Consider the following 23,563-nt stretch of genomic DNA (forward strand, 5'->3'; position numbering starts at 1 on the left):
CTATGGTGTCTGAAATTTCCAACAAAGAAATCACTATGTTATCTAAAATGCCTGACAAAGTCGTCTTGCCTTATTTGTACAGCATCACCGACGTGCATTATGCGTACACCACGGTATGCACCTCCAGCACGTTTAGTCAACAAATGTCTTCTTGCTTGCGGGGTGCTACAATAAAATGTGGATATAGTGCATTGGCGGTGATAGTATGCGGGAGAAAAATGTGAATAACAACTTGCTACGATAAAGACTCGTAGCTAATGTTGGGTTCTCTCTTGACACAGGTTATAATACACTGCGCCGCTCTCGCTATTCTAGCACACGCATATAGACATGAGTATAGGAAGGCAGACAGACAGACACACAGACAGACAGACAGACACACACACACACACACACACACACACACACACACACACACACACACACACACACACACACACACACACACACGCACGCTCGCTCAGATAGAAAAGATCAGCCATTATTGTGAACAATTTCTCAAAAGAGATTAGCAGTAGTTCAGTCTTTTATTTCTGATTACATGAAATCAAGAGAAACGACATTGACCTGAAGTGAACTAAAAGTAACTATGGATAAGTCCACGTATTGGGGCCAACTTCAAGTAGACTTTTTAGGAAGCCTGGTGTGGAGAAACTGTGCATATTTCTGCGGCATTCCGTGAGAGTGTTCTGAAGCCGTGTAAAAATAAGATAGATAGATAATTTATTGCCAAGTGTACAATACATGAATGAACATAAAAATACACGAGGAAAGCAGCTTGCTGTGTGGTAAAAACAAAAATAAATAGCATTCATACATCACTGGCGCATAGCATCATACATACATGGGTAGGACAATTTGGTATCACAGTAACTAATACATACACTATACAGACATGGTGAGAACTATGAAACTCTAAGAGCTATCGGAACCCCAATAAAAGTACGCAGAATAAGATAGGATCCCCCCCCCCCCCCCCCCAATATCAACTACTGTAAGAACTGAACATGTTCCATACTGATAAAATGTACCTCTAAAACAGCACATAAAAAATAATTCTTCCAACACATCACAGTGGTTAAAGAACGACTAAAACTACTAAAACTTACTAGATGTGTATTCCGGTAATATAAAGAAACCCGACTTACAAAGAATTAACTTCCTGGTAAGATAGTAAGTTTATTCTTATAAACTGAGCAAAAACATTATTGCACCCATATTCGTACCCCAACTAAAACGTACATTCCCGTGTCATTTTATTCAAACTGCGTATGCCATTAAAGGCCCTTTACTTGGCTACCTGGCACACTTTTCGGATCATTGATTTCTGTTATAGGTATCACGTGACCGCCGCCGAAGTAAGGGTACCCCCAAAATCGACCTGACAAAAACGTAAGGAACCATTTAAAAAATCGACACAAATTCAGAATAGGCGCAGCTTGGCAACGTTTCAATCGAGGAGAAAGTCAAATCAATTTTTTCTATTCAGAACAGGTTGTTTTGTTTTGCCATCTTGCGTAATTCTTGTGTTATGTCATTTCTACTGATGCATGTGTGGAGCGCATGAGCAGCAGAAAACGAGATGTTTGTGCGTCCATTTTGAGGGGTACCATGACAAATAGCGCTATAATTTAAAAACGACTGAGTGGATTGATTCGACACTTTTAAGATCTCAAGTCTATAATACGAGACGTATGTACTGTAAAATGTGGCATCGTTGCAGGTATTTGTTTAGATGATAAGTAATCTTCCGAAAAATGGTTTAAAACGTGTTATAGGTTAAAAGGTTATGATTAACATCCAAACAAATCATGACTTTGCATGCATACAGACAAACACATGTTAAAAATACTGCCAAAGTGTCATTTAAATACAATCACTAGTTTACGTTTCCTAGTCCTGTAAACACGATCAATGTTTTGGGAGAATTGCAGCGCGACAGCCATGTCCAGTCATCCGAGACGTATGTCCTGTAAAATGTCGCATCGTTGCAGGTATTTGTTGAGATGATATGCAATCTTCCGAAAAATGTTTTAAAACGTGTTATAGGTTAAAAGGTTATAATTAACATCCAAACAAATCATGACTTTGCATGCATACAGACAAATAAATGTTAAAAATAATGCCAAAGTGCCATTTAAATACAATCACTAGTTTACGTTTCCTAGTCCTGTAAACACGATCAATGTTTTGGGAGAATTGCAGCGCGACAGCCATGTCCAGTCATCCGTGACTGCCGCATGTTTTGATAGGCATTCAGCGACTTCAGATCCGGAAGGTTTTGAATCAATCCATTTGGATATTGCTGAAATACAGCGCTTTTCGTCATGGTACCTCTCAAAATAGACGCAAAATCCTCTCGTTTTCTACTGCTCGATGCGTTCCACATCTGCATCAGTAGAAATGACATAACACAAGATATACACAAGATAGCTAAACAAAACTACCTGTTCTGGATAGATAAACCGTTTTCTTTCTTCCCGTATGTAAACGTTACCAAGCTGCGCCTATTCTACATTTGTGTCGATTTTTTAGATGGTACCTTACGTTTTTGGGGGTACCCTTACTTCGGCGGCAGTCACGTGATACCTATAACACAAATCTTTGATCCGAAAATTGTGCCAGGTAGCCAAGTGCAGGGCCTTTAATGGCATATAACGTTTGAGTAAAATAACACGGGAATTGATGTTTATGTTGGGGTACGAAAATGGGTGCAATAATGTTTTTGCTCAGTTTAGAAAGACTTCTAAAAGTAAGGCATACCCACAAGCACTCGTCACGAGGTGGGCGTGGCCTATGTAATTGTAGTAGACTTGACAGCGCACAGGCCCCGCCCACTTTGATCCCGACCCGCTCGTGACGAGTGCCTGTGGGCATACCATTGAGAAGATAATAAACATGCTTGGCTGAACGTTACGCACACAGCACTATGTAAACCTGCTCCTGTTTATGTCTGCGTGTGTGTGTTAGTGTGTGCGTGTGTGTGTGTGTGTGTGTGTGTGTTTTAGTGTGTGTGTGTGCGTGTTTTAGTGTGTGTGTGTGTTAGTGTGTGTGTTAGTGTGTATGTGTGTGTTTTAGTGTGTTTATGTGTGTGTTAGTGTGTCTGTGTGTGTTAGTCTGTGTGTTAGTGTGTATGTGTGTGTGTTAGTGTGTATGTGTGTGTGTGTGTTAGTGTGTGTATGTGTGTGTGTGCGTGTGTGTGTGTGTATTTGTGTGTGTGTGTCGGTGTGTGTGTGTGGTTTGTGTGTGTGTGTGTGTGTAGTTTGTGTGTGTGTGTGTGTGTGTGTTAATGTATATGTGTGTGTGTTAGTGTGTGTGTGTGTGTGCGTATGTGTGTGTGTGTGTGTGTGTGTGTAGGTGTATGTATGTGTCAGTGTGTGTGTGTGTGTGTGTGTGTGTGTGTGTGTGTGTGTGTGTGTGTGTGTGTGTGTGTGAGTGTTTAAAAGTAATCTCAGAACAAACTGGTCAGGATGTTAATAATTTTATGTAGAATTTGACTGTCTTCTAACACCGGGTCATTTACGGCTATAAAACAAAAAGTTAAGTTTTATTGTAGAGACAGTATCCTTGTTCCTCTAATAGGTGTTTGTAAAATTTGGCTTTTTGAGATCATCAAACAAAAGTTATTCAACAATGAATGTCAACATTCATTGTAAAATTCTATTCTCACGAATGCGTTTTTGTCAAATAGGACCAAACACTATTCATTTAACAATCTCTCATTGTTACGGAGAAAATGTCAAAAAGGCAGTGTCACGAAACTGAATAATTATGTTGTTTTTCCTTATGTTTTGGCAAAACGATCAGCCACCACTAATCTTAACTTTCAAGTTGACTGTAAAAACATCAACTCAGATGCAGATGACAGAAACAGGATTTTCCCTGAGGAAACAAAAGCCAAGACTGCTGCCAATTACTATTTAGACTACGCCCGAACCAACAAGCATCGTTTTGAGCGTAGTTATGCTTGACGTGTTCCATAACCTTTTGCAACAGCGCACAGTATGAAACGCCAACACGAATTTTTTACTCGGTAGAAACTATATTGATATCCTAGACGTCTACCGAGTATATCTGCACTTGATTGGCTCTCTCAACAATACCAGTAGAAATTAGGCCAAGGTGAGCCAATAAATGTTACCAAGCAGAAAGTTCCATCATTGGCTAATCAAAATACAGAGTAGAAAACGTCACTACGTGCGTCGAAACTGACTTATTACTTGGTAAAATCTTCCGGTATTCTTACGAAGACAATCAGAAACAAAAAGATGAATTATCTTTATATTAATTGTGTACACCATATGGCATAGCAAATATACCGCATTGCAATTACATTATGGCACATAGCAGAATATAAATGTTGTTACTGTAAGAAACCCCCAAAGCGAGGTTTGATAGCTGTTTCAGCAGGTTTTGTGAGGGAAAACGCTGTTTGCATTATTTGCAAATTTCCCCCTGTATACAGTAGTTAACACCTCACAGGTTTGTACACATGTAAATCCTTTGACTACTTACACCTGCAGTTCTGACAAACTTCAGGGTTATGAAGATGTAGGAACAGACCAGTTAAAGAATGTTGAAGTCGGTCAAGGCCACACAAACAATGCAACATTATTTGTTTTCGTGCAGTCTGCTGGCAACAATCAGAAAGCGGTACAACACTCATAATTATAAAGCGGTATAACAATTATAAAGCGGTAAAGCAACAATTACACTCATAAAGTGGTATACAAATCATAATAGTCAAAAAGCGGTATAACAATAATGATAACCATAAAGCGGTATATAACAATCGTCACAATCATAAAGTGGTATAACACTCATAGAGCGATATTTACAGCTATTTGTTTTCAGGATAGCAATGGGGTCCCATATTTAGAGGAGACAAATATAATGCCGACGAGTCGAAGACGATCGAATCACACCCTCGTCTTGATTCCCCGTAAAGGTTTAAACATTTAGTCAAAACTTGACAAAATATAAAAAGCACATTACGGCTGTTTTTCTGTTTGACTGTCTCCTCTTTTCTTCACACATGTGAGTATACTTTAACTTTCCCTGCTAGATACAAATCGGAGGACGAGTGGGTTTATGTTGGATTTGTTAAGCTATAATAACATGTTAATTATAAAATTATTATTTTCTTAATAAAGCGCAGACCCAATCTAAAAAGCACAGCTTTATCAGCATGAGAGTGTATAGGCAGCTCCATACATCAGGCAAAAAGCATGAAGGCATTTCATAACTCTGTGAGATAGGTGGGATAATTGTGTATAAACAGACAAGAGGAAGTGGTGTTTTAATGGTGCAACCAACAACATGAAATAAACAACAATGTAAAACAATTATAAAGTATACCGCTTTATAATTGTTATACATTGAAGAGCAAAAAACAAAGCTATAATAATAAAATCAGAAATACATTGTTTTATCAGACGTGGTCAAAAGGAAGGTAGTGTGCACACATGCTTCCTTGTATGCGATTGCTGGAGTGCGTTAATTAGAGTGGGGTTTTTTTTTTTTACTAATTCAGCTGGCTGTGAACCTGTAGGTGTGTTATCTAATTGTGTCACACATAGATTTGCACAAAGATAAATTGTTTAACCTGTCGAGCATGATCGTAGCGGTTGAGGAAGGAGTTTCCAACTGAATTATTTCTATTCCTACCATCATCATCACCGTATAGTAGCATGTGTCGTCGTCGTCCTTGTGGTTGTAGTAGTCGCAGTAGAAGTAGTAGAAGACTAGTGATGATACAGTTTCCTAACGGAAACGTACGGATTCGTCAGAAAATATGGACATTGAGGGGTTCGAGAGTTTGAAGGTGTGATACTCGACAGGGCATGAATTAGGCGGTGTGCTTATCGCCAGAGTCACGTTCTTGAATACCAGATGTTTGAAGAGGAAAGACATATTTAGCTGCCTTTTACCGCGTCAACACTTATAAAGTTTTCCTCAGGAAATTGCACAACGACATTGATGGCTTGGGTGTGAGAGGCGTTAACCTGATTTAATTTAAATGAATGAAAAGCAATCATAGTACGTTTGTTCTATAAATATGTCCTTCCTCTCTTCATACTCGAGTTCTTATACATTTATTAAATCCATGCAACCCTCAGCAATCTCACGTTTACAAGAACTACAGTTATCTCTCTTTATTCTACAGCAGGGGAAACATTGTTTACCAGGCGGAGGGGGGAGGGGTGAGCATGAAACAGGTGTAACTTCTCTTACGGGTACGTTACAAAATATGTGTGTGTTGAGTCTAAGGGAAAGAATCATTGCATTATCAAGCTGCCGTTACGTCCTCATTGTATGATAAGGCATGTGTATGTTAAGGTGCTACACGGACATCGTGTCTTTATCATGACAGAATCTGACGAATCTGAGTTGCGATTACAACGATTTCAATGAAAATCACTTGAAACACTTCTGTAATGCAAGTGATGGTCCCGAAAACGATCTACGAGCCGCCACGCGTGTTTGGTTTCATGAAGTTTTCCTTATTTAGAAAATTCTCTTTTGCAATGTGTACTACTCGTGCATTTTCGCGTTGTGCACGCTTTAGTCTTGCAACTCAGCAGCAAAACGAACGGGTCGCTTTATGACTGTCAGCTGTGCGCTGCGATACACTGGAACAGGCACAGCCACGATCAGAGAGAGAGAGAGAGAGAGAGAGAGAGAGGGGGGGGGAGAGAGAGAAAGAGAGAGAGAGTGAGAGAGAGAAAGAACGAGAGAGAGTGAGAGAGAGAGAAAGAGAGAGAAAGATAGTGAGAGAGAGATAGATAGAGAGAGTGAGAGAGAGATAGAGAGAAAGATAGACAGGGAGAGAGAGAGACTGAGAGAGTGAGAGAGAGAGATAGAAAGATAGACAGGTAGAGAGAGAGAAAGAGAGATAGAGAGAGAGAGAGAGAGAGAGAGAGAGAGAGAGAGAGAGAGACTGACAGAGAGAGAGAGAGAGAGAGAGAACAAGAACAAGAACAAGAACAATTCTTTATTTTACGAGGGTAATAGAGTAAGCAGTGATCTGCTTTTTTGACTCACATGCGAAGCAAAAGTGAGTCTATGTACTCACCCGAGTCGTCCGTCCGTCCGTCCCCCCCCCCCCCCCCCCCCCCCGTCCGGACGTCCGTCCGGAAAACTTTAACGTTGGAGATTTCTTGGACACTATTCAGTCTATCAGTACCAAATTTGGCAAGATGGTGTATGATGAGAAGGCCCCAAAGAACATGTATACATAGCATCTTGACCTTGCTTCAAGGTCAAGGTAGCAGGGGCCATAAATGTTGTCTAAAAAACAGCTATTTTTCACATTTTTCACATTTTCTCTGAAGTTTTTGAGATTCAATACCTCACCTATATATGATATATAGGGCAAAGTAAGCCCCATCTTTTGATACCAGTTTGGTTTACCTTGCTTCAAGGTCAAGGTCACAGGAGCTCTTCAAAGTTGGATTGTATACATATTTTGAAGTGACCTTGACCCTGAACTATGGAAGATAACTGTTTCAAACTTAAAAATTATGTGGGGCACATGTTATGCTTTCATCATGAGACACATTTGGTCACATATGATCAAGGTCAAGGTCACTTTGACCCTTATGAAATGTGACCAAAATAAGGTAGTGAACCACTAAAAGTGACCATATCTCATGGTAGAAAGAGCCAATAAGCACCATTGTACTTCCTATGTCTTGAATTAACAGCTTTGTGTTGCATGACCCAAGGTCAAGGTCACATGTATTTTGGTAGGAAAAATGTGTAAAGCAGTTCTTAGTGTATGATGTCATTGCTAGGTTTAGTTATTTGACCTTGACCCTGAAGGTCAAGGTCATGTCAAGGTCAAGCATGTGAGTCGTATGGGCTTTGCCCTTCTTGTTACATCTGGCCCTCGCCCTAAAGAGGGACTAGTCTACCGGTATTCTTATCAAAGTGAATGAATATGTCCGAACTCCCCCCCGTGTACACTACATTGGGTGTGCACGTAAAAGATCCCACGATTGACAAAAGGGTCTTTCCTGGCAAAATTGCTTAGGCACAGTTAATAATTGTCTACCTATACCCGTGTGACTTGGAATAATAGGCCGTGAAAGGTAAATATGCGCCGAAATGGCTGCAATTACTGGCCGTATAAAATTTCATCTCACACGGCATCACTGCAGAGCGCCTAGAACTGTACCCACGGAATATGCGCGATATAAGCCTCATTGATTGATTGATTGATTGAATATTAATTGGTTCTGTCTTCACCGTCAAGTTAAACGTTGCATTGTGCTGCTGTGCTGGTCTCTGAGTAGACATTACACATAGCGGTGTTTGAGTTTGTTTTTCTTACTGGTCCTAATTCCGTAATTAATTACTTTGTAAGCTTGCACATTTTCCCCTTTACATTATTTTCAGTCGTTTATTTGATTTGGTTGTTCTGTTGGTACTGTGTGTTCTGATTTGCATTGTTTCCGGATTGCACTTGGTCTGGTGAAATTAATATTTTGTGTTTTGTTTGCAAGACTTATCTTCTTCAAGCATAAATGTAGGGCATGCTAATATTTTTCACTTAGGCAACAAAATTCATGAAGTCTATTCTTTGCTTAGCGGACCACCACGCCTCCACCTCCTCGGTCTCACTGAGACCCGACTGAAACTACAATCCGATTCTGAAATGTATATCCCTAACTACACTTTTTTTGCGTAAAGATGCTACCCGATCGCCACAGACGCGCCTTGGCATATATGTACATAATGACGTGATGCCTTACATCACCCGGCGTCCGGATCTAGACTCGAGACCAAGGCCGTGGAGTGCATGTGGGTTCAGCTTAAGCGTGGTGCTAAAGATTCTACAACACTTATTTGTATCCTATACAGAAATCCCTCTTGTAACTTTGCCTGGTATAATGACTTCGTGCACATGATGGACTTGGTCAGAACGACAAACCCAAAGTATGATTATATTCTTCTAGGGGATTTCAATATTGAGTTACTAAAACCACACACGTCATGGGAGTCAACCTCCAATTTATTCGGGCTGCAACAATTGGTTCAACAGCCTACAAGAGTTACTCCCACCTCCTCCACCCTATTAAATCATATCTATACTAATAATGAACGCAAAGTTTCTAACGTACGAATTTCGGATGTCAGTCTCAGTGACCACAGTCCAATCATGTGCAGGTTGTCATGGAGACCACCGAAGCGTACCAAGGCCGAAAATACAACCATTGAATATCGCTCAACTAAGCACTTTGACCAAACTTCCTTTTTGTTCGACTTAAGTAGAGTCAACTTTTCCAGTGTATATAGCTGCGATAATCCCGATACTGCTTCAACTGTTTGGAAAGGTTTATTTATGCCTCATGTGGAAAAACATGCCCCCATTCGAAGGAGGAGAGTCTGTTTAAGAGAAGACGCAACCCGGTTGGATTACAGCCGACATTATGGAGGCCATGAAAATTAGGGATAAATTAAAGAAAGATGAAAACATTTACGAGTACAAAATCCACAGAAACAAAATAAGTGTTTTGGTTAAAAACTCGAAGCGCAGATACTTTGAACAGATGATCTCTAATAACTGTGATACGGCGCATCTCTGGCGTGCCATGAACGAGATAACGCATAAGAAACGTAAGCCGTTCTTATCGCCCTCGATCGTGGCATCGCCAGACACGCTCAATGATCATTTCCTGTCCACGGCGTCCCTCCTTCACCAGTCTAATGGTCCCCCGACCCCACATAGCGATGAATTCTCAAACTCCCCTCTTTCAGAATTTTGTAACGAGAGGCTACGGTCTAGTGACCAGAGTTGTATCCCCGAGCTAGCAATACACGAAGTAGGTAAATATATTTCTGAATTGAAAAATAAAAAATCTGTGGGCGTGGACACTATCAGTACTTATATCTTAAAACTTTCTCTTCCGTATGTTGTTGAACCCTAACGTTTTCGTATATTCTATGTATTAAAACTTGTGTATTCTCTGAGGGCTGGAAGTGCGCCAAAGTCATTCCTATTCCAATGACATCGGACTCTACTGACATTAATAACTTCCGTCTCATATCCATCCTCTCAGTACTTTCAAAGCCTCTTGAGAGGCATATTCATAAGCACGTGGCCCATCATATGGAATGTTACAACCTTTTCTACCAGTTTCAATCTGGCTTCCGTAAATTTCATTCTTGTTCCACGGCCCTTGTCCGTCTGTGTGATACCTGGCTCTCAGCTATAAACGATTCTAAAATCGTCGGTACCGTTTTCCTCGATCTGAGGAAAGCCTTTGAAACAGTAGACCATACTCTTCTCATTCGCAAGCTTGAGTATTACACGCACAGCAGTCACACGGTAAACCTGCTTACATCATTTTTATCAAACAGAACCCAGCGCGTCTACGTAAACGGTCAATATTCAGGCGATGGTTACTTAAAATGCGGAGTTCCTCAAGGTTCTATTTTGGGGCCCTTATTATTTTGCATTTTTATCAACGACCTGCCCTTGCATATAAAAAATAACAATGTGTCTTGTGAGCTCTTTGCCGATGACAGTTCCCTTCACTCGTCCTCAAAAACGTTAAATCAGGTGCAATACGATCTTCAACAGGGAATAAATGATGTTTTTAAATGGTGCGTTCAAAATAAAATGACATTACACCCTAAGAAATCAAATAGTATGGTCATAACATCCAGACAGAAACACCAGAGAGCACCCCTTATTCTTAACCTTAAGCTGAACACTGATCCCATAGAGCAGGTTAAATCACACAAGGTATTAGGAATCGTAGTTGACCAGGAGCTTCGGTGGAATGTACATATCAATAATATTTGCAAAAAGCTCTCCAAAAATCTGTATCTTTTATCCAGATTAAAACCCTTTGTAGAAGCGGAAGGTCTAAAAATGTTTTTTTGTGGCACACTGCCAATCTTTTATCAATTATGCTTCTACTGTATGGTGCGGTGCGAGCGAAAATCTGCTTAAAAAATTAAATTCCCTGCACAGAAGAGGGGCAAAGCTAATTGTTATTAACCCGTATCTGTCAACGTCAGAAAAGCTTAAAACTGCTAGTTTACTTTCACTGCAGGAGCAGTTTGACTATAACATTGCAGTGTTAATGTACAAGGCACTCCATGGGCTAGCACCACCATACTTGAATGCATTCATAACCGAGGCTCCTGAGAGATACGGATCAGATAAATATCTACTACCAAGGACCCGTGTAGATCTATATAAAACTAGTTTTGCCTTTGCTGGGCCGTCAAGGTGGAACTCTCTTCCTTCGAATGTTAAAACTAGCAAATCTGTAAATATTGTTAAATCTTCTTTAAAAAAACCATCTAAACTGTTCTCTGTAAGTACACACCCGCGGTGACATAATCATGTGAATCTTACAGTTCTGTCTAATGTATACTATATTAATATTACTATATAATTATATTCACGTCATATTACATATTCATAGCATATAGTATTCATATTGTTTTACTTCGTATATTAGATTTTGTGTTTCGTGTGGCCGTGGTGCTTATGCTTATTTACTGTACATTTACATGTTATGCCTATATGAATTCATTATATTATGTTGTTTATATGCGTGCGGATGTGTTAGTGTGAATATAAAGAGCACGTTGTAAGATTAGGCCCTTGGCTTAAAATGTTTACCCTTTATGTCAATAAAATGTTCTAAGTCTAAGTCTAAGTCTTATCAAGACAATCACAACCAAAACTATTCACATATAAAAAAAAGTGTTATCTTTATATCCATAGTGTACAGCATATGGCACAACAAATATACCGCATTGCAAGTGTAACCTTACTGAACTCTGATGGTAATTCGTTCAGGGGTTCAGTAAAAAAAAGAAGTCCAAAATGCAGGATGTGGTTTTCGTATTTTTATTTCAGCTATGCAGTATGGCGTGGACTAGAAATTTACCCTGAAACAAACGAATAAAACAATACTAAGTACCAAAATTAGACCAAATAATACTTCAAATAAATAGAACGACATTTAGTTTACAATTACTCCTTAAAACTGAAGCCAAATAAACATTACAATAATAAATAGAAAACAGCAGTGCATAAATAGTTCAAATAATGTCCATCCTTTAAGTCCATGAACAAATATAATAACAACACTGAGCATTGTTTTAAATTCTTACGAAGTTCATCTTTAAATATTGCACATATGAACTATCTAAATAATATCAATCTAAATTCAACAGGTTATACTAAATACATGTACTAAACATACCTTATCACTGCTCTCTTTCAGGTCTGACTATCAAGTAAAGGATTCTAACTAACTCAGGGTAAAATCGTGTTTCAGAAAACGGTTCACATTTCAACATATCTAAAAGGCATGCAACACAAGATTCGTGAATTACACAAAAATGTTCACAGCTAGCTGGCTGCCTGGTTTGGTTAGCAAACCAGGTAAATACCTAAACAATATGTTATTGCCAGAGGGCTCGAACTATAAAAACCACATACAAGAGTAACCTAATTTGTTTCTATGACTATTACTATAACACTCTGTGTGTGTGCGTGTGTGTGTGTGTGTGTGTGTGTGTGTGTGTGTGTGTGTGTGTGTGTATGTGTGTGTGTGTGTGTATGTGTGTGTGTGTGTGTGTATGTGTGTGTGTGTGTCTGTGTGTGGGTGTGTGTGTGTGTGTGTAAAACAATCAATCTACAATAATAGCATTACATTTAACATGCACAATGATTACAACAGACGAAGTAATAACTCTGTCACACAAGTACATTATGGCGCATTGCAGAGTAGAAATGTTAATACTTTAAGAAGCCAAAAAAGTGAGGTTTGATTGCTATTTTAAGTTGTATGAGAGAACGCTGTCTGCATGCAAAAGATTACTATATTGTTTCCAATGCACCCACCATTCCCATATGGTTAACACCTGACACGGTTAAACACATGTACACTCATTGGTTACCTACTTCCGAAATTCGGACGCACTTCAGGGTTATGAAGATGTAATAACAGACCAGGTAAAGAATGTTTAAGGCGTACAAGGCCAAACAAAAAATGATTTCTTTGTTCGTGCAGTTTTACAATCATAACGCGCTTAAACAATCATAAAGCGGTATAACAATCATAATAATCATAAAGCGGTATAACAATCATAATAATCATAAAGCGGTATAACAATCATAATAATCATAAAGCGGTATAACAATCATAGAGCGATATACTTTGAGAGCATTATTTCCTGAAAAGGACATTTCATAGTTCAGAACCTTATAACCTACAACTGCATTGCAGAATTCATTAATCTATTATGTTTCTATTTTGTAGTTTGAGTACTTTTTAGCTGTAGCTGTGTTCAGTTCCTCTTGATTTGAACGTAAAGAACTAAAATTCTGTTGATGGATTTGAAAATAAAAAGTTGTGAAACGTTCGCATCTCAATTTTTCGCCCAATAAAATAATCGCATGGGCAATCATTCTGGTAGATGCCTCTGGTGATAAAACCAAAGGCCTTTCCAATGATCTGATTGGTCTTAAGACAAACAGCCCCCATGCCCGGTACTATGTACAACACACACACACACGCACACACACACACACACACACACACACACATAGGTGGTTTTACAGTCATTTGGGGTCGGCTGTGTATCAAAATGTCATCTTGCTCAAAACACAGGCATTTGGGGTCTCTTTTGTTTTACGTGTTAGAAAGTTTCTTAAAACTTTAATGAGCGTTAAATGCCATTTTAAAGTGTGAAAACTCATTTCAGGAGGTTATTACATAAAATGCAACCTCCAGCGTGATTTTTAGAAAAACAGGCATTTGGGGACGATGTTTGCTGTACAGCAGTGAAATGGGGACGTATGTGTACACAAAGTGCAGAGCTACAATTACGTTATCGGTGCTATGAATGTTTTAGGTGTTAGAAAGTTTGTTAAAACTTCAATGAGCGTTAAATGCCATTCTAAAGTGTCAAAACTCATTTCAGGAGGTTATTACATAAAATGCAACCTCCAGCGTGATTTTTTAGAAACAAACAGGTATTTGGGGACGATGTTTGCTGTACAGCAGTGAAATGGGGACGTCCAAAAGTGCAGAGCTCCCGCAGAGCTATCTGTTAATTTTAAGAATTAAAAAAAAAAAAAAATTCATTACTAGGATGTCCCATCGTTGGGAAATTCCGGTCGCTTCCTCCGAGTGGAAAGCTAGCAGTGACAGAGTCGCACTACCCCAAGTCAAGGGATCTATTAGTCCTGTTTCGCCGTTATCCCAATTCGCCCCCATCCCATTTTGGCGACATTTCTCAGGCCAAGTGTCATTTTACCATCATATCATGTACCATTAGCTCCACATCCCATTTTGGCGCAATCCCGTTTCGCCGTTAGCCCATTTCGCCCCCATCCCATTTTTGCGACATTTTACAGGCCAAGTGTCATTTTACCACCATGTCATGTACCATTAGATCCACGTCCCATTTTGGCGCAATCCCGTTTGGCCGTTATCCCATTTTGCCCCCATCCCATTTTTGCGACATTTCATAGGCCATGTGTCATTTTACATGCCATTCTAAAGTGTCAAAACTCATTTCAGGAGGTTATTACATAAAATGCAACCTCCAGCGTGATTTTTTTAGAAACAAACAGGTATTTGGGGACGATGTTTGCTGTACAGCAGTGAAATGGGGACGTCCAAAAGTGCAGAGCTCCCGCAGAGCTATATGAATGGTTTCATCACATACATGGCGCGAGGCGACATATGTTGTGAAAAATTTTACAAATCACGTTTTTGCGCCCGATATTTTCTTGTCATCTCCAAAGTCAAGGGACAAACACGAAATTCCTTGACTTTTGGGGTAGCGCGACTCTGTTAATTTTAAGAATTAAAAAAAAAAAAAATTCATTACTAGGATGTCCCATCGTTGGGAAATTCCGGTCGCTTCCTCCGAGTGGAAAGCTAGCAGTGACAGAGTCGCACTACCCCAAGTCAAGGGATCTATTAGTCCTGTTTCGCCGTTATCCCAATTCGCCCCCATCCCATTTTGGCGACATTTCTCAGGCCAAGTGTCATTTTACCACCATATCATGTACCATTAGCTCCACATCCCATTTTGGCGCAATCCCGTTTCGCCGTTAGCCCATTTCGCCCCCATCCCATTTTTGCGACATTTTACAGGCCAAGTGTCATTTTACCACTATGTCATGTACCATTACTCCACGTCCCATTTTGGCGCAATCCCGTTTGGCCGTTACCCATTTTGCCCCCATCCCATTTTTGCGACATTTCATAGGTCATGTGTCATTTTACCACCGTGTCAAACCACTAGCGCCACATTCCATTTTGTCGCCATGCCGTTTTGCCGTCATCCCATTTTGCCGCCATCTCTATTTCGCGACATTTTGGATTGTGGCAAAAATGGAATTTGGCGTAAACGGAATGTCTTCCTAGTTGAATAACGCAGTATAGTAGTATAGTGAGGCTTGGCAAGAAGAATAAATAAAAAATGTGATGGCGGCCAAATGGGATGGTGTCAAAATGGGATGACGCGCTATTGTTATGACACGGTAGTAAAATGACGCTTGGCTTGTGAAATGTCGCGACAATGGGATGGGGAATAAATGGAATACGGTGAAACGGCATGGCGGCCAAATGGGATATGGTGTCAAAATGGGATGTCGCGCTTTTGTTATGACATGTTAGTAAAATGCCCTGTCACGTAGTCTCAATCCAAATTGGAAATCCATAGCATCATCATTATAATCATCCTTATCTCATTAATGATTCAAAATTATAAATTTTATAAAATGACGCTTGGCTTGTGAAATGTCGCGAAAATGGGATGGGGCAAAAAATGGGACGGCGGCAAAAATGGGGTTGCACCAAAATGGGATGTGGATCAGCCACTAGATTGCCAATTTTAAAGTCTTAGGTATGACCCGGTGTGACGTTTTTATCTTTCGCCGTGTTGATATTTCGATTTTCGGCCTCGTTGATCTAGTATATAAACTCTACACTGAACAAAAAAAAACACCCTTCGATAGTACTGATGAGCGACCGTGTGTACCTTACATTCATGGGGCCAAATTTGTCCAACCAATTATTTTATTTAACTTAGAAATTTGATTCATCCTAAAATGTTTCCCTTCTTACTCAAGGGACGTAACCACTCGGTACACGTTTTCGAAGAATTCGATTTTGGGAGTGAAATCTATTTAATTTCACAACCAATTTTCTTCACATGCAAGAAACTGACATGCTTTTCGTCCATAAATAATTTCCCTTCTTAATTTTACCAGGAAACAACATTTCAGTCTCGAGTAAATATCGAGGGGGAAATATGTACACAGGCGAAAGATGAAATCGTGACACCGGCCGAGGTTCGAACCCACGACCTCCCGATCACGGGGCGGACGCCTTACCACTAGGCTAACCGTGCCGGTTTACCCTTGAGTGACAGACGGACAGACAAAAGAATATACAGACAGACCGTAATTAACACAAACACACACACTCAGCAGAGCAAAGCGGTATGACACACACACTCAGCAGAGCAAGGCAGTATAACACAAACACTGAGTCTGATTTATGAGAATGAGAATGAGGGAGAGAGAATTGTATTGAATTGAATTGAATTAAATTGAATTGAATTGATCTTTATCTTAACACTAACAGAATAAGAAATGCTAAAATGCTCTTTTTTCATCCCGCAGACAGTCAAAATTCTAATCAAAAACAAGGAAAGAGATAGAAATAAAAGGAACAGTTATGACAGCTTTACAGACAGACAGACAGACAGACAGACAAAAAGAGAGACAAAAAAGAAACAAACAGACAGACAGACAAAGAGAGAGAGAGAGAGCCAGAGAAAGAGAGAGACAGAGAAACAGAGACATAGAGAGAAAGATAAACAGACACACAGACACCGACAGAAAAGTTGTGTGAAGAGCAGCTCAGCTGCTCTGCAGAATTTGTCTTACATTTTGGAAAGTTTTCTGACGATTTGGACGTGAAAACGAGACTGAACCCATGCAATATTTTTTTCAAAACTGCTCCGAAACTATCCCAAAATCAAGTAATTAAATGACATGTTGTTACTGTACGATAACTAAGTCTTTCAATCAATCAATCAATATGAGGCTCATATCGCGCGTATTCCGTGGGTACAGTTCTAAGCGCAGGGATTTATTTATTTTTTATTTTATTTTTATTTTATGCAATTTATATCGCGCACATATTCAAGGCGCAGGGATTTATTTATGCCGTGTGAGATGGAATTTTTTTACACAACACATCACGCATTCACATCGGCCAGCAGATTGCAGCCATTTCGGCGCATATCCTACTTTTCACGGCCTATTATTCCAAGTCACACGGGTATTTTGGTGGACATTTTTATATATGCCTATACAATTTTGCCAGGAAAGACCCTTTTGTCAATCGTGGGATCTTTAACGTGCACACCCCAATGTAGTGTACACGAAGGGACCTCGGTTTTTCGTCTCATCCGAAAGACTAGCACTTGAACCCACCACCGCCTAGGTTAGGAAAGGGGGGAGAAAATTGCTAACGCCCTGACCCAGGGTCGAACTCGCAACCTCTCGCTTCCGAGCGCAAGTGCGTTACCACTCGGCCACCCACCCTAACCCTAACTAAGTCTTTCCGATTTATTGTCATTCTAACTTGTTTTATCACACTCGGAAAATATCACACGCAAAATACTATCAATCAATCAATCAATCAATATGAGGCTTATATCGCGCGTATTCCGTGGGTACAGTTCTAAGCGCAGGGATTTATTTATCATTTTTTTTATCTTTTTCATTTTTTATTTTATGCATGCAATTTATATCGCGCACATATTCAAGGCGCAGGGATTTATTTATTCCGTGTGAGATGGATTTGTTTTTTTACACAATACATCACGCATTCACATCGGCCAGCAGATCGCAGCCATTTCGGCGCATATCCTACTTTTCACGGCCTATTATTCCAAGTCACACGGGTATTTTGGTGGACATTTTTATATATGCCTATACAATTTTGCCAGGAAAGACCCTTTTGTCAATCGTGGGATCTTTAACGTGCACACCCCAATGTAGTGTACACGATACTAGCGAAATTATTATTTTTTTGTTTGTTCTATAAATGTGACATGCTTTAGGCTGTTATATACTACATTATAACCGACTTGATGATGTTTTTAGATCCACAGATTTAGGTCGAAAATATGATAGTTTTTCTGAGATGGTGCAGACAACGTTAACCCTCATATAAATTAAATGTATTCCATGGTGGAATCCTGCTTGCACAATCTAATCTATTCAATCTAACCTAATCAAGGCACAATCAATAGAATCAAAATCACTCACTTTTATTTTCTTGCCTTTCTGCTATTCCTCCCGTCTGAGAAAGATCACCAAAGTCATCAAAATCAGGTATTTACCACTGTATGCAACAAGTCTCACAAACTCGAATTATCTCTCTTGCAAACTGACAGATTTAACACCCGCACCATATGATGTCTGACCGGACAATTGCTAATTTGTAAAAAAAAAGGGGGTCCTTTACGTCCTCACAGGAAATTTTCCTTTTAGGGACATGAGTTGATGATACGCTAAAAGAAGAAAAGGAGGGAAAGAAAAGGGCAAGACCAAGCAATCCCGACCGTGATAGGACCCCGGCCCCGCTCACCATGAATAAGGGAGGGGGGTGGGGCAATGAGAAATATACTCGGGGATAATTTTTCCTTTATATGCGTTGACTTCCTAGGGGAAGGACCATTAAAAACATGGATTTTTAATTCAATTTTAGTTTCGTTAAGAAAAAGATAAAACTCAGGACCACCTGTTAGAAGGTTTAAAAGTGACAACATTGTGAGAAAAATATAAAGAACATGCGCAAAACGTAATACTGATCTTCTATAGGGTAGTAACATTTGGATACATCATTTCATTGACGCACGCATGAGTTGCTATGCGGCATTTGTTAATTTTAAATAGGATAAAAATATCTATCTGCGTTGTCCGTCGACCTCCCCGCCACTACAATAGTCGCAGGGGAGGCGACGTCACATTAGCAGTATTAACTGAGAGAGGAAACAGCTATCCTCTCGTTTATATAATCATGTTTTTATGTTTATTGTGTAATCCGAAAACAGGAGTTTAAAACCATCAGGAAAAAAAAACAAAAAAACACGCACACGCCCGCGAGGTGGGGCACTGCCCTTCCCTCCCTGCGAGCTGTGTGTCCCCTTTGTTTAAGTTAATACCGTTGACAAATGACGATCATATATTTATGCTGGCTTTATTTTATTTTGCCCCCCATTTAGGGAGTCCAGAATTACAAGGGACTTACAGTGATTTTTTAATTGTGAGAATTTCCTCAGACGACAGATCTCTGCTCCCCGCGAGAGCGCTGAGGGCCATGAGATAGGTGTCTGGTTTAGGGACGGACACTTTATTTTTTGTCACAAAACAGTAGGTATCCGTTAATAAGTTGATGAGAGCCTCGGGGCTCTGCTTCTGCCTAGCAGTCACCATAGAGGTGAGGCAGAGCTCCAGGTAGCCTCTCAGGTCTTTTTCTTCTGGTTTTTGGGTTGTTATGAACACAAAGTCTCTGTGACTATCGACTTTTTTGAGGACTTTTGCTAATTTGCGAAACGAACTAACTTTATGTAGGCCACGACCTCTCAAAGGGGTGAGAACCGTGTCAGTGTATTGACCAATCATATGAACACCTTAATTGTCCGGCACGTGCGCTCTCAAAATCCACTGACCAATAGCCGACGAGAACGACATCACTGCAGGACGGTCAAGTCATGCAATCCAATTGGGCGGTGTTTATGATGCTCCCCGTGTCGACCACTGTTGCGTCTTCAAATGTCCAGTGTCAATTGTATTGGATGATTCTCAACGCCCAATACCAAACGCTTATAACTTTTATCAACGCAACTTTTAACTTGTACAGCCCCACTCCCGTCATCCTCCCGGCCCCACCCCCACACACCCAGCTTTTTCTTAGCGTACAACCACCTCATGTCCCAAATAGAATCTTATTCTGGGGACACAAATAGAAATTTACATACATTCAACTCGTGGTCAAAACAACGTTTATGCTTGCGGCCATTGTCCCCTAGGCGAGACCATGAAATCTTGGCGAAAAATGTTTAATATCTTTATTGTACAAAATAAAACAAACTAACAAAAACCGATTTTATCTCACAGAATATTATCAAGCTGTTCTCGCAACAACAACAACAACAACAACAACAACAACAACAACAACAACAACAACAACAACAACACCACTTCAGGGAGTTATTCCATGAAAAATGCATGGATGTATAATTTCTATTCGATTTTGTTTTCGCTGTGTACAAAAGGAAACAAACAAACTGACAATAACCGATTTTATCTTACAGAATATGATCATGCTGTTCTGGCAACAATAACAAAAACACTTAACAGAGTTATTCCATACAATCGCATGGATGTATTATATATTTTCTATTCGGAAAAAAACCACCCGAATGTTATGCTTAAAGTATTCCCATACACGTTTTAGGATTGGACATGAAACGGTTACCGAAGGTGCTTTTCCTCAGGCCCGTACAGACACTTCGGCATGCTTGAATTCTTTGACATTCAACAAGGCTTGAGTCGGTTTCGTGTAATCCCTTTGCCTAATCAGTCAAATTATACAAGTCATAAAAAATGTTCCCGGCAGATATCAAACCATACGTGCAGAAGTATCGTCTGTTTCTCACGCGGGCTTAAAGCTTAATTATGATCAAAGCACTCTCTGAATGGTAACATGAAAGCACAGCTGTTTAATATTTTCCCACACACACACACGCACACGTGCGCACGAGAAAACATAAGACTTTCATAAGTAATGTGATTAATCAACATGAAATAAACTTTTTTGTTGGCTTCTAGCGTGAAAAAGCGCGTGGGTGGCACGAACATTTTCATAATAATAAACATCACCTTTATCACAGACTTATATCCCATTTCGTGACACCTACCACTACTCCACTACATCAAAGGATGTCTGTTGAGATAATCGAATGGTTCAAAACTTTCAAACCTGCGCGCACATTCTAAGCCGACTAACACATAATAGTCAAGGACATCATAAAATGGTTCTCGGTGAAAACTTGACCGAGGGCCATTTTACGACGTCCTTGACTAGATAGTGTTTATGGCCAAACCAAGCACAACCCGAGTGTGTCAAGTATACTAATGTGCATTGCTTCTTGGACAATGTAAAGAACACCGAAAGTACTTCAATGCCGTTCTCGAGTTACGTTGACTTTTACAAAGGTTGCAGCTGACACGGCTTACGTAATCCGGTTTCCTGGTCATGTGTGTGAAAAATGTGTCCATTAAAAGCATAATCTTTAATTCATATATTATTTCAAAAAAGATGTTAAAACTAAGGACCACCTTTTGTTAAAAACTTTAAGAGTGAAACGTTATGTGAAAAATAGAGAAACTGTGGCCTATTATGTGTTTTCGCCGGTAGGTGTCAATTGGCAGGCCAGGCACTTAATCACGCTTGACTCCCCTCCGCTTAAGCGGCAATCGTTTAGCAAGCGCCGGTGTCTGCTTCAAGAAAGCCCTTCACACCCAGATTGAGTGAGGGAACATCGAATAGTGACATTTTTCGATGTGATTTTTCGATTTCATAAACAACAATTTTGAAAAATAATATAAAAGAGATAAATATTTTGCAAATACCGTATCTGGGTGGTCTAAATCAGGCTACCATAACTGTCTCGTTGTATGCCTTTTTTTTCTTCCAAGTATATACAACTATTGCAACAACAATAAAGAGTTAACAGGCAAGTGATATTTAATTTAGAAATGGAATACGCTTTAATTTAAAACAAAAGCACAACGAACAAGATGTTTTAATTTATTTCGCTCCAAGTCAAAATTTAAGCAAAACATCTAAATAGTTTTAAATGCGCATTTAGTCCGCTGTCGCACGGAGGAATGTAGGATTACCAAAACCGGCAAAATCAAAACTGGGCAAAACTTGATTTAAAAGAACGTCCCCCCCCCCCCCCCCTGTAGAATTTGCACTGCTAGATGCGTTGGCGGCATCCCATCCTGCCTCTCCCAACTTGCCGTATCCCAGTCTGCCTTACCCAATTTGCCGCATCCCGGCCTGCTGCTTTGTGTGTGTTAGTGCGTGTGTATTTGTGTTTGTGAGGCAGGGAAAGAGAGAGAGAGAGAGAGAGAGAGAGAGAGAGAGAGAGAGAGAGAGAGAGAGAGAGAGAGAGAGAGAGTGACTGAGAGAGAGAGAGAGTGACTGAGAGAGAGAGAGAAAGAGAGAGAGAGAGAGAGAGGGGGAGAGAGAGAGAGAGAGAGAGAGAGGGGGGAGAGAGAGAAAAGGGGGAGAGAGAGAGAAAGAGAGAGAGAGAGAGAGAGAGAGAGACACACACACATACACAGAGAAAGAGAGAGAGAGAGAGATGTCAACAAAATCAAGGAAAAGAAAAGCCTAACAAAGAATTTCAAGTGGCAGCCCAACTTTTCGACCTGTTGCCAGGCCTTCCTCAGCGGCGTTTAATTCTGCGAGACGCCAATTCATGCATCAAGTACTAAGCAACACAATACCATAGTTAATTCTGTTACGAAACACAAAGCAAATATTTCAAAGATAAAATCTACAAGACTTGACTAAAATTAATGTAAAAAATCAACAAGAAGAAACAGAGGCGAAAACAGTATTTGACTTTCAATGTTTTTGCAGAGAACTTGTTTACGGCAATAGTGGAAACTAACATGTTTTATGAACGTGTTTATGTTTTGCAATCTTGTTTTCTGATTTATCCATCTATATATTTATTTACCTATTTTCACTTTACTTATTTAGTTCCGATCAAATGATCCGCTGCAAGAGCAGTTTGTAAATAAAATCAGCGATACAAAATGCCTCCGTTTCACTTAGATGGCGTATGGAAATAATTAATAACCTTATTTTATGATGGGTGACCTCATTGCAAATTGCTGAAATTTAAAAAACGATATCAAAAATAGAGTTACTAGACGGAGCCCTTCGGGGCGTTTAGTCATGCTTGAGACATATATTCACATGTTTTGATAGAGTATGTCCTTATCTGCGACCAAAAGACAAATTGTTGCTTCAACAGTGCTTTGAGCGGATCATTAAGTCTTGCACTTTCGCGTCTAATAACGTACGGTGTCTAAAATTAAATACGGCGAAGTGGTCTGAGCCTACAATGTTTAAATGTGTACACTACATTGGTTGTGCACGTTAAAGATCCCACGATTGACAAAAGGGTCTTTCCTGGCAACATTGCTTAGGCACAGTTAATAATTGTCTACCTATACCCGTGTGACTTGGAATAATAGGCCGTGAAAGGTAAATATGCGCCGAAATGGCTGCAATCTACTGGCCGTATAAAATTTCATCTCACACGGCATCACTGCAGAGCGCCTAGAACTGTACCCACGGAATATGCGCGATATAAGACTCATTGATTGATTGAAATGTTTGATTGCATAACTTCTAAAAACTAGTTCCATGGTCTCATCCCTCCCCCCATCTACCCCCCCCCCCTC

This window comes from Littorina saxatilis, linkage group LG8 (assembly GCF_037325665.1).
Source record: "Littorina saxatilis isolate snail1 linkage group LG8, US_GU_Lsax_2.0, whole genome shotgun sequence".
Taxonomy (NCBI): Eukaryota; Metazoa; Mollusca; class Gastropoda; order Littorinimorpha; family Littorinidae; genus Littorina; species Littorina saxatilis.